Source organism: Pristiophorus japonicus, chromosome 11, assembly GCF_044704955.1.
Source record: "Pristiophorus japonicus isolate sPriJap1 chromosome 11, sPriJap1.hap1, whole genome shotgun sequence".
Taxonomy (NCBI): Eukaryota; Metazoa; Chordata; class Chondrichthyes; family Pristiophoridae; genus Pristiophorus; species Pristiophorus japonicus.
Window position 1 is genome coordinate 176,326,951 of NC_091987.1, and position 16,200 is coordinate 176,343,150.

The following is a 16,200-nucleotide window of genomic DNA, read 5'->3' on the forward strand; positions in this document are numbered from 1 at the left end:
TAATATACTTATAACCAGGACACTAATACACCCATAACTACGACACTTATATACTTATAACCAGGACACTAATATACCCATAACCACAACACTAATATACTTATAACCAGGACACTAATATACCCATAACCACGACACTAATATACTTATAACCACGACACTAATATACCCATAATCACAACACTAATATACCCATAACCATCACACTAATATACCCATAACCATGACACTAATATACCATAACCATGACACTCCTATACCCATAACCACGACACTCCTATACCCATAACCACGACACTAATATGCCCAGAACCACAACACTAATATACCCATAACCACGACATTAATATACCCATAACCACAACACTAATATACCCATAACCACGACACTAATATACTTATCACCAGGACACTAATATACCCATAACCACGACACTAATATACTTATAACCAGGACACTAATATACCCATAACCATGATACTAATATACTTATAACCAGGACACTAATATACCCATAACCACCACACGAATATACTTATAACCAGGACACTAATATACCCATAACCACGACACTAATATACTTATAACCACGACACTAATATACCCATAAACATGACACTAATATACCCATAACCACGACACTAATATACTTATCACCAGGACACTAATATACCCATAACCACGACACTAATATACTTATCACCAGGACACTAATATACCCATAACCATGATACTAATATACTTATAACCAGGACACTAATATACCCATAACCACGACACTAATATACTTATAACCACGACACTAATATACCCATAATCACAACACTAATATACCCATAACTATGACACTAATATACCCATAACCATGACACTAATATACCATAACCATGACACTTCTATACCCATAACCATGACACTCCTATACCCATAACCACGACACTAATATGCCCCGAACTACAACACTAATATACCCATAACCACGACATTAATATACCCATAACCACAACACTAACATACCCATAACCACGACACTAATATACTTATCACCAGGACACTAATATACCCATAACCTTGATACTAATATACTTATAACCAGGACACTAATATACCCATAACCACCACACGAATATACTTATAACCAGGACACTAATATACCCATAACCACGACACTAATATACTTATAACCACGACACTAATATACCCATAAACATGACACTAATATACCCATAACCACGACACTAATATACTTATCACCAGGACACTAATATACCCATAACCACGACACTAATATACTTATCACCAGGACACTAATATACCCATAACCATGATACTAATATACTTATAACCAGGACACTAATATACCCATAACCACGACACTAATATACTTATAACCAGGACACTAATATACCCATAACCACGACACTAATATACTTATAACCACGACACTAATATACCATAAACACGACACTAATATACCCATAACCACGACACTAATATACCCAGAACCACAACACTAATATACGCATAACCACGACACTACTATACCCATAACCACGACACTTATATACCCAGAACCACAACACTAATATACCCATAAACACGACACTAATATACCCATAACCATGACACTAATATACCCATAACCATGACACTCCTATTCCCATAACCACAACACTAATATACCCATAACCAGGACATTAATATACCCATAACCATGACACTACTGTACCCATAACCACGACACTAATATACCCATAACCAGGACACTAATATACCCATAACCATGACACTCCTATACCCATAACCACAACACTAATATACCAATAACCACGACACTACTATACCCATAACCACGACACTAATATACTTATAACCAGGACACTAATACACCCATAACCACGACACTAATATACTTATAACCAGGACAATAATATACCCATAACCACGACACTAATATACTTATAACCAGGACACTAATATACCTATAACCACGACACGAATATACTTATAACCAGGACACTAATATACCCATAACCACGACACTAATATACTTATAACCATGACACTAATATACCCATCACCACGACACTAATATACCATAAACACGACACTAATATACACATAACCACGATACTAATATACCCATAACCATGACACTAATATACCCAGAACCACAACACTAATATACCCACAACCACGACACTACTATACCCATAACTACGACACTAATATACCCATAAACACGACACTAATATACCCATAACCACGACACTAATAAACCCAGAACCACAACACTAATATACCCATATCCACGACACTAATATACCCATAACCACAACTCTAATATACCCATAACCACGACACTAATATACCCATAACCACAACACTAATATACCCAGAACCACAACACTAATATACCCATAACCACGACACTAATATATCCATAACAACGACCTTAATATACCCATAACCATGACACTACTGTACCCATAACCACGACACTAATATACCCATAACCACGACACTAATATACCCATAACCACGCCACTAATATACCCATAACCACAACACTAATATACCCATAACCATGACACTCCTATACCCATAACCACGACACTCCTATACCCATAACCAGGACACTACTATACCCATAACCACGACACTAATATACTTATAACCACGACACTAATATACCCGTAAACACGACACTAATATACCCATAACCACGACACTAATATACCCAGAACCACAACACTAATATACGCATAACCACGACACTACTATACCCATAACCACGACACTAATATACCCAGAACCACAACACTAATATACCCATAAACACGACACTAATATACCCATAACCATGACACTAATATACCCATAACCATGACACTCCTATTCCCATAACCACAACACTAATATACCCATAACCAGGACACTAATATACCAATAACCACGACACTACTATACCCATAACCACTACACTAATATACCCATAACCACGACACTAATATACCCATAACCATGACACTCCTAGAGCCATAACCACGACACTAATATACCCAGAACCACAACACTAATATACCCATAGCCACGACACTAATATACCCATAACCACAACACCAATATACTTATAACCAGGACAATAATATACCCATAACCACGACACTAATATACTTATAACCAGGACACTAATATACCCATAACCATGACACTAATATACTTATAACCAGGTCACTAATATACCCATAACCACCACACTAATACACTTATAACCAGGACACTAATATACCCATAACCACGACACTAATATACTTATAACCACGACACTAATATACCATTAACCATGACACTAATATACCCAGAACCACAACACTAATATACGCATAACCACGACACTACTATACCCATAACCAGGACACTAATATACCCATAACCACGACACTAATATACTTATAACCAGGACACTAATATACCCATAACCACGACACTAATATACTTATAACCACGACACTAATATACCAAAAACACGACACTAATATACCCATAACCACGACACTAATATACCCAGAACCACAACACTAATATACGCATAACCACGACACTACTATACCCATAACCACGACACTTATATACCCATAACCACAACACTAATATACCAATAACCACGACACTACTATACCCATAACCACGACACTAATATACTTATAACCAGGACACTAATACACCCATAACTACGACACTTATATACTTATAACCAGGACACTAATATACCCATAACCACAACACTAATATACTTATAACCAGGACACTAATATACCCATAACCACGACACTAATATACTTATAACCACGACACTAATATACCCATAATCACAACACTAATATACCCATAACCATCACACTAATATACCCATAACCATGACACTAATATACCATAACCATGACACTCCTATACCCATAACCACGACACTCCTATACCCATAACCACGACACTAATATGCCCAGAACCACAACACTAATATACCCATAACCACGACATTAATATACCCATAACCACAACACTAATATACCCATAACCACGACACTAATATACTTATCACCAGGACACTAATATACCCATAACCACGACACTAATATACTTATAACCAGGACACTAATATACCCATAACCATGATACTAATATACTTATAACCAGGACACTAATATACCCATAACCACCACACGAATATACTTATAACCAGGACACTAATATACCCATAACCACGACACTAATATACTTATAACCACGACACTAATATACCCATAAACATGACACTAATATACCCATAACCACGACACTAATATACTTATCACCAGGACACTAATATACCCATAACCACGACACTAATATACTTATCACCAGGACACTAATATACCCATAACCATGATACTAATATACTTATAACCAGGACACTAATATACCCATAACCACGACACTAATATACTTATAACCACGACACTAATATACCCATAATCACAACACTAATATACCCATAACTATGACACTAATATACCCATAACCATGACACTAATATACCATAACCATGACACTTCTATACCCATAACCATGACACTCCTATACCCATAACCACGACACTAATATGCCCCGAACTACAACACTAATATACCCATAACCACGACATTAATATACCCATAACCACAACACTAACATACCCATAACCACGACACTAATATACTTATCACCAGGACACTAATATACCCATAACCTTGATACTAATATACTTATAACCAGGACACTAATATACCCATAACCACCACACGAATATACTTATAACCAGGACACTAATATACCCATAACCACGACACTAATATACTTATAACCACGACACTAATATACCCATAAACATGACACTAATATACCCATAACCACGACACTAATATACTTATCACCAGGACACTAATATACCCATAACCACGACACTAATATACTTATCACCAGGACACTAATATACCCATAACCATGATACTAATATACTTATAACCAGGACACTAATATACCCATAACCACGACACTAATATACTTATAACCAGGACACTAATATACCCATAACCACGACACTAATATACTTATAACCACGACACTAATATACCATAAACACGACACTAATATACCCATAACCACGACACTAATATACCCAGAACCACAACACTAATATACGCATAACCACGACACTACTATACCCATAACCACGACACTTATATACCCAGAACCACAACACTAATATACCCATAAACACGACACTAATATACCCATAACCATGACACTAATATACCCATAACCATGACACTCCTATTCCCATAACCACAACACTAATATACCCATAACCAGGACATTAATATACCCATAACCATGACACTACTGTACCCATAACCACGACACTAATATACCCATAACCAGGACACTAATATACCCATAACCATGACACTCCTATACCCATAACCACAACACTAATATACCAATAACCACGACACTACTATACCCATAACCACGACACTAATATACTTATAACCAGGACACTAATACACCCATAACCACGACACTAATATACTTATAACCAGGACAATAATATACCCATAACCACGACACTAATATACTTATAACCAGGACACTAATATACCTATAACCACGACACGAATATACTTATAACCAGGACACTAATATACCCATAACCACGACACTAATATACTTATAACCATGACACTAATATACCCATCACCACGACACTAATATACCATAAACACGACACTAATATACACATAACCACGATACTAATATACCCATAACCATGACACTAATATACCCAGAACCACAACACTAATATACCCACAACCACGACACTACTATACCCATAACTACGACACTAATATACCCATAAACACGACACTAATATACCCATAACCACGACACTAATAAACCCAGAACCACAACACTAATATACCCATATCCACGACACTAATATACCCATAACCACAACTCTAATATACCCATAACCACGACACTAATATACCCATAACCACAACACTAATATACCCAGAACCACAACACTAATATACCCATAACCACGACACTAATATATCCATAACAACGACCTTAATATACCCATAACCATGACACTACTGTACCCATAACCACGACACTAATATACCCATAACCACGACACTAATATACCCATAACCACGCCACTAATATACCCATAACCACAACACTAATATACCCATAACCATGACACTCCTATACCCATAACCACGACACTCCTATACCCATAACCAGGACACTACTATACCCATAACCACGACACTAATATACTTATAACCACGACACTAATATACCCGTAAACACGACACTAATATACCCATAACCACGACACTAATATACCCAGAACCACAACACTAATATACGCATAACCACGACACTACTATACCCATAACCACGACACTAATATACCCAGAACCACAACACTAATATACCCATAAACACGACACTAATATACCCATAACCATGACACTAATATACCCATAACCATGACACTCCTATTCCCATAACCACAACACTAATATACCCATAACCAGGACACTAATATACCAATAACCACGACACTACTATACCCATAACCACTACACTAATATACCCATAACCACGACACTAATATACCCATAACCATGACACTCCTAGAGCCATAACCACGACACTAATATACCCAGAACCACAACACTAATATACCCATAGCCACGACACTAATATACCCATAACCACAACACCAATATACTTATAACCAGGACAATAATATACCCATAACCACGACACTAATATACTTATAACCAGGACACTAATATACCCATAACCATGACACTAATATACTTATAACCAGGTCACTAATATACCCATAACCACCACACTAATACACTTATAACCAGGACACTAATATACCCATAACCACGACACTAATATACTTATAACCACGACACTAATATACCATTAACCATGACACTAATATACCCAGAACCACAACACTAATATACGCATAACCACGACACTACTATACCCATAACCACGACACTAATATACCCATAACCACGACACTAATATACCCATAACCATGGCACTAATATACCCATAACCATGACACTAATATACCCAAAACCATGACACTCCTATACCCATAACCACAACACTAATATACCCATAACCAGGACACTAATATACCCAAAACCATGACACTCCTATATCCATAACAACAACACTAATATACGAATAACCACGACACTAATATACTTATAACCAGGACACTAATATACCCATAACCACGACACTAATATACCCATAACCACAACACTAATATACCCATAACCACGAAACTAATATACTTATCACCAGGACACTAATATACCCATAACCACGACACTAATATACTTATAACCATGACACTAATATATCCATAAACACGACACTCATATACCCATAACCACGACACTAATATACCCAGAACCACAACACTAATATACGCATAACCACGAAACTACTATACCCATAACCACAACACTAATATACCCATAACCAGGACACTAATATACCCATAACCATGACACTACTGTACCCATAATAACGACACTAATATACCCATAACCAGGACACTAATATACCCATAACCATGACACTACTGTACCCATAACCACGACACTAATATACCCATAACCAGGACACTAATATACCCATAACCATGACACTCCTATACCCATAACCACAACACTAAGATACCAATAACCACGACACTACTATACCCATAACCACGACACTAATATACTTATAACCAGGACACGAATACACCCATAACCACGACACTAATATACTTATAACCAGGACACTAATATACCCATAACCACGACACTAATATATTTATAACCAGGACACTAATATATCCATAACCACGACACTAATATACTTATAACCAGGACACTAATATACCCATAACCACGACACTAATATACTTATAACCACGACACTAATATACCCATAACCATGACACTAATATACCCATAACCACGACACTAATATACCCATATCCATGACACTAATATACCCAGAACCACAACACTAATATACCCATATCCACGACACTAATATACCCATAACCACAACTCTAATATACCCATAACCACGACACTAATATACCCATAACCACAACACTAATATACCCAGAACCACAACACTAATATACCCAGAACCACAACACTAATATACCCATAACCACGACACTAATATATCCATAACAACGACATTAATATACCCATAACCATGACACTACTGTACCCATAACCACGACACTAATATACCCATAACCACGACACTAATATACCCATAACCACGACACTAATATACCCAGAACCACAAAACTAATATACCCATAACCACAACACTACTATACCCATAACCACGCCACTAATATACCCATAACCACAACACTAATATACCCATAACCATGACACTCCTATAACCATAACCACGACACTCCTATACCCATAACCACGGCATTAATATACCCATAACCACGACACTAATCTACCCATAACCACAAAACTAATATACCCATAACCACGACACTCCTATACCCATAACCACGACACTAATATACCCATAACCACAACACTAATATACCCATAACCAGGAAACTAATATACCCATAACCACGGCACTCCTACACCCATAACCACGGCACTAATATTCCCATAACCACGATACTAATATACCCAGAACCACGACACTCCTATACCATAACCACGACACTAATATACCCATAACCACAAAAATAATATACCCATAACCACGACACTCCTATACCCATAACCACAACACTAATATACCCATAACCACAACACTAATATACCCAGAACCACAAAACTAATATACCCATTACCACAACACTAATATAGCCAGAACCACAAAACTAATATACCAATAACGACGACACACCTATACCCATAACCACAACACTAATATACCCATATCCATGACACACCTATAACCATAACCACAACACTAATATACCCATAACCACGACACTAATATACCCAGAGCCACAAAACTAATATACCCATAACCACGACACTACTGTACCCATAACCACGACACTAATATACCCATACCCACGACACTACTGTACCCATAACCACGACACTCCTATACCCATAACCATGACACTAATATACCCATAACCACGACATTAATATATCCAGAACCACAAAACTAATATACCCATAACCACGACACTAATATACCCATAACCACGACACTAATATACCCATAACAACGACACTAATATACCGATAACCACGACATTAATATACCCATAACCACGACACTAATATACCCATAACCACAACACTAATATACTCATAACCACGACACTAATATACCCATAACCACAACACGACTATACCTATAACCACGACACGACTATACCCATAACCACGACACTCCTATACCCATAACAATGACACTAAAATACCCATAACCACGACACTAATATACCCATAACCACGACACTCCTATACCCATAATCACGACACTAATATACCCATAACCACGACACTAATATGCCCATAACCACGACACTACTGTACCCATAACCACGACACTCATATAACCATAACCAGGACACTAATATACCCATAACCACGACACTAATATAACCAGAACCACGACACTAATATACCCATAACCATGACACTAATATACCCAGAACCACAAAACTAATATACCCATAACCACAACACTACTATACCTATAACCACGACACTACTATACCCATAACCACGACACTCCTATACCCATAACCACGACACTAATATACCCATAACCACGACACTCCTATACCCATAACTACGACACTAATATACCCATAACCACAACACTAATATACCCATAACCACGACACTAATATACCCATAACCACGACACTACTGTACCCATAACCACGACACTCATATACCCATAACCAGGACACTAATATACCCATAACCACGACACTAATATACCCATAACCACAACACTAATATACCCATAACCACGACACTAATATACCCATAACCACGACACTAATATACCCAGAACCACAAAACTAATATACCCATAACCACGACACTAATATACCCATAACCATGACACTACTGTACCCATAACCACGACACTAATATACCCATAACCAGGACATTAATATACCCATAACCATGACACTCCTATACCCATAACCACAACACTAATATACCAATAACCACGACACTACTATACCCATAACCACGACACTAATATACTTATAACCATGACACTAATACACCCATAACCACGACACTAATATACTTTTAACCAGGACACTAATATACCCATAACCACGACACTAATATACTTATAACCAGGACACTAATATATCCATAACCACGACACTAATATACTTATAACCAGGACACTAATATACCCATAACCACGACACTAATATACTTATAACCACGACACTAATATACCCATAACCACAACACTAATATACCCATAACCACGACACTAATATACCCATATCCATGACACTAATATACCCAGAACCACAACACTAATATACCCATATCCACGACACTAATATACCCATAACCACAACTCTAATATACCCATAACCACGACACTAATATACCCATAACCACAACACTAATATACCCAGAACCACAACACTAATATACCCAGAACCACAACACTAATATACCCATAACCACGACACTAATATATCCATAACAACGACATTAATATACCCATAACCATGACACTACTGTATCCATAACCACGACACTAATATACCCATAACCACGACACTAATATACCCATAACCACGACACTAATATATCCAGAACCACAAAACTAATATACCCATAACCACGACACTAATATACCCATAACCACGACACTAATATACCCATAACAACGACACTAATATACCCATAACCACGACACTCCTGTACCCATAACCACGACACTAATATACCCATAACCATGACACTACTGTATCCATAACCAGGAAACTAATATACCCATAACCACGGCACTCCTACACCCATAACCACGGCACTAATATTCCCATAACCACGACACTAATATACCCAGAACCACGACACTCCTATACCATAACCACGACACTAATATACCCATAACCACAAAAATAATATACCCATAACCACGACACTCCTATACCCATAACCACAACACTAATATACCCATAACCACAACACTAATATACCCAGAACCACAAAACTAATATACCCATAACCACGACACTACTGTACCCATAACCACGACACTCATATACCCATAACCAGGACACTAATATACCCATAACCATGACACTAATATACCCATAACCAGGAAACTAATATACCCATAACCAGGACACTAATATATCCATAACCACGACACTAATATACCCATAACGAGGAAACTAATATACCCATAATCATGACACTAATATACCCATAACCACGACACTAATATACCCATAACCACGACACTAATATACCCAGAACCACAAAACTAATATACCCATAACCACGACACTAATATACCCATAACCACGACACTAATATACCCATAACCACGACACTAATATACCCATAACCACGACATTAATATACCCATAACCACGACACTAATATACCCATAACCACAACACTAATATACTCATAACCATGACACTAATATACCCATAACCACGACACTCCTATACCCATAACCACGACACTAAAATACCCATAACCACGACACTAATATACCCATAACCACGACACTCCTATACCCATAACCACGACACTAATATATCCAGAATCACAAAACTAATATACCCATAACCACGACACTAATATACCCATAACCACGACACTAATATACCCATAACAACGACACTAATATACCAATAACCACGACATTAATATACCCATAACCACGACACTCCTATACCCATAACCACAACACTAATATACCCATAACCACAACACTAATATACCCAGAACCACAAAACTAATATACCCATTACCACAACACTAATATAGCCAGAACCACAAAACTAATATACCAATAACGACGACACACCTATACCCATAACCACAACACTAATATACCCATATCCATGACACACCTATAACCATAACCACAACACTAATATACCCATAACCACGACACTAATATACCCAGAGCCACAAAACTAATATACCCATAACCACGACACTACTGTACCCATAACGACGACACTAATATACCCATACCCACGACACTACTGTACCCATAACCACGACACTCCTATACCCATAACCATGACACTAATATACCCATAACCACGACATTAATATATCCAGAACCACAAAACTAATATACCCATAACCACGACACTAATATACCCATAACCACGACACTAATATACCCATAACAACGACACTAATATACCGATAACCACGACATTAATATACCCATAACCACGACACTAATATACCCATAACCACAACACTAATATACTCATAACCACGACACTAATATACCCATAACCACAACACGACTATACCTATAACCACGACACGACTATACCCATAACCACGACACTCCTATACCCATAACAATGACACTAAAATACCCATAACCACGACACTAATATACCCATAACCACGACACTCCTATACCCATAATCACGACACTAATATACCCATAACCACGACACTAATATGCCCATAACCACGACACTACTGTACCCATAACCACGACACTCATATAACCATAACCAGGACACTAATATACCCATAACCACGACACTAATATAACCAGAACCACGACACTAATATACCCATAACCATGACACTAATATACCCAGAACCACAAAACTAATATACCCATAACCACAACACTACTATACCTATAACCACGACACTACTATACCCATAACCACGACACTCCTATACCCATAACCACGACACTAATATACCCATAACCACGACACTCCTATACCCATAACTACGACACTAATATACCCATAACCACAACACTAATATACCCATAACCACGACACTAATATACCCATAACCACGACACTACTGTACCCATAACCACGACACTCATATACCCATAACCAGGACACTAATATACCCATAACCACGACACTAATATACCCATAACCACAACACTAATATACCCATAACCACGACACTAATATACCCATAACCACGACACTAATATACCCAGAACCACAAAACTAATATACCCATAACCACGACACTAATATACCCATAACCATGACACTACTGTACCCATAACCACGACACTAATATACCCATAACCAGGACATTAATATACCCATAACCATGACACTCCTATACCCATAACCACAACACTAATATACCAATAACCACGACACTACTATACCCATAACCACGACACTAATATACTTATAACCATGACACTAATACACCCATAACCACGACACTAATATACTTTTAACCAGGACACTAATATACCCATAACCACGACACTAATATACTTATAACCAGGACACTAATATATCCATAACCACGACACTAATATACTTATAACCAGGACACTAATATACCCATAACCACGACACTAATATACTTATAACCACGACACTAATATACCCATAACCACAACACTAATATACCCATAACCACGACACTAATATACCCATATCCATGACACTAATATACCCAGAACCACAACACTAATATACCCATATCCACGACACTAATATACCCATAACCACAACTCTAATATACCCATAACCACGACACTAATATACCCATAACCACAACACTAATATACCCAGAACCACAACACTAATATACCCAGAACCACAACACTAATATACCCATAACCACGACACTAATATATCCATAACAACGACATTAATATACCCATAACCATGACACTACTGTATCCATAACCACGACACTAATATACCCATAACCACGACACTAATATACCCATAACCACGACACTAATATATCCAGAACCACAAAACTAATATACCCATAACCACGACACTAATATACCCATAACCACGACACTAATATACCCATAACAACGACACTAATATACCCATAACCACGACACTCCTATACCCATAACCACGACACTAATATACCCATAACCATGACACTACTGTATCCATAACCAGGAAACTAATATACCCATAACCACGGCACTCCTACACCCATAACCACGGCACTAATATTCCCATAACCACGACACTAATATACCCAGAACCACGACACTCCTATACCATAACCACGACACTAATATACCCATAACCACAAAAATAATATACCCATAACCACGACACTCCTATACCCATAATCACAACACTAATATACCCATAACCACAACACTAATATACCCAGAACCACAAAACTAATATACCCATAACCACGACACTACTGTACCCATAACCACGACACTCATATACCCATAACCAGGACACTAATATACCCATAACCATGACACTAATATACCCATAACCAGGAAACTAATATACCCATAACCAGGACACTAATATATCCATAACCACGACACTAATATACCCATAACGAGGAAACTAATATACCCATAATCATGACACTAATATACCCATAACCACGACACTAATATACCCATAACCACGACACTAATATACCCAGAACCACAAAACTAATATACCCATAACCACGACACTAATATACCCATAACCACGACACTAATATACCCATAACCACGACACTAATATACCCATAACCACGACATTAATATACCCATAACCACGACACTAATATACCCATAACCACAACACTAATATACTCATAACCATGACACTAATATACCCATAACCACGACACTCCTATACCCATAACCACGACACTAAAATACCCATAACCACGACACTAATATACCCATAACCACGACACTCCTATACCCATAACCACGACACTAATATATCCAGAATCACAAAACTAATATACCCATAACCACGACACTAATATACCCATAACCACGACACTAATATACCCATAACAACGACACTAATATACCAATAACCACGACATTAATATACCCATAACCACGACACTAATATACCCATAACCACAACACTAATATACTCATAACCATGACCCTAAGATACCCAGAACCACAAAACTAATATACCCATAACCACAACACGACTATACCTATAACCACGACACGACTATACCCATAACCACGACACTCCTATACCCATAACAACGACACTAAAATACCCATAACCACGACACTAATATACCCATAACCACGACACTCCTATACCCATAACCACGACACTAATATACCCGTAACCACGACACTAATATGCCCATAACCACAACACTAATATACCTATAACCACGACACTACTGTACCCATAACCACGACACTCATATAACCATAACCAGGACACTAATATACCCATAACCACGACACTAATATACCCAGACCCACGACACTAATATACCCATAACCATGACACTAATATACCCAGAACCACAAAATTAATATACCCATAACCACAACACTACTATACCTATAACCACGACACTACTATACCCATAACCACGACACTCCTATACCCATAACCACGACACTAATATACCCATAACCACGACACTCCTATACCCATAACTACGACACTAATATACCCATAGCCACAACACTAATATACCCATAACCACGACACTAATATACTTATAACCACGACACTAATATACCAAAAACACGACACTAATATACCCATAACCACGACACTAATATACCCAGAACCACAACACTAATATACGCATAACCACGACACTACTATACCCATAACCACGACACTTATATACCCATAACCACAACACTAATATACCAATAACCACGACACTACTATACCCATAACCACGACACTAATATACTTATAACCAGGACACTAATACACCCATAACCACGACACTAATATACTTATAACCAGGACACTAATATACCCATAACCACGACACTAATATACTTATAACCACGACACTAATATACCCATAATCACAACACTAATATACCCATAACCATGACACTAATATACCCATAACCATGAC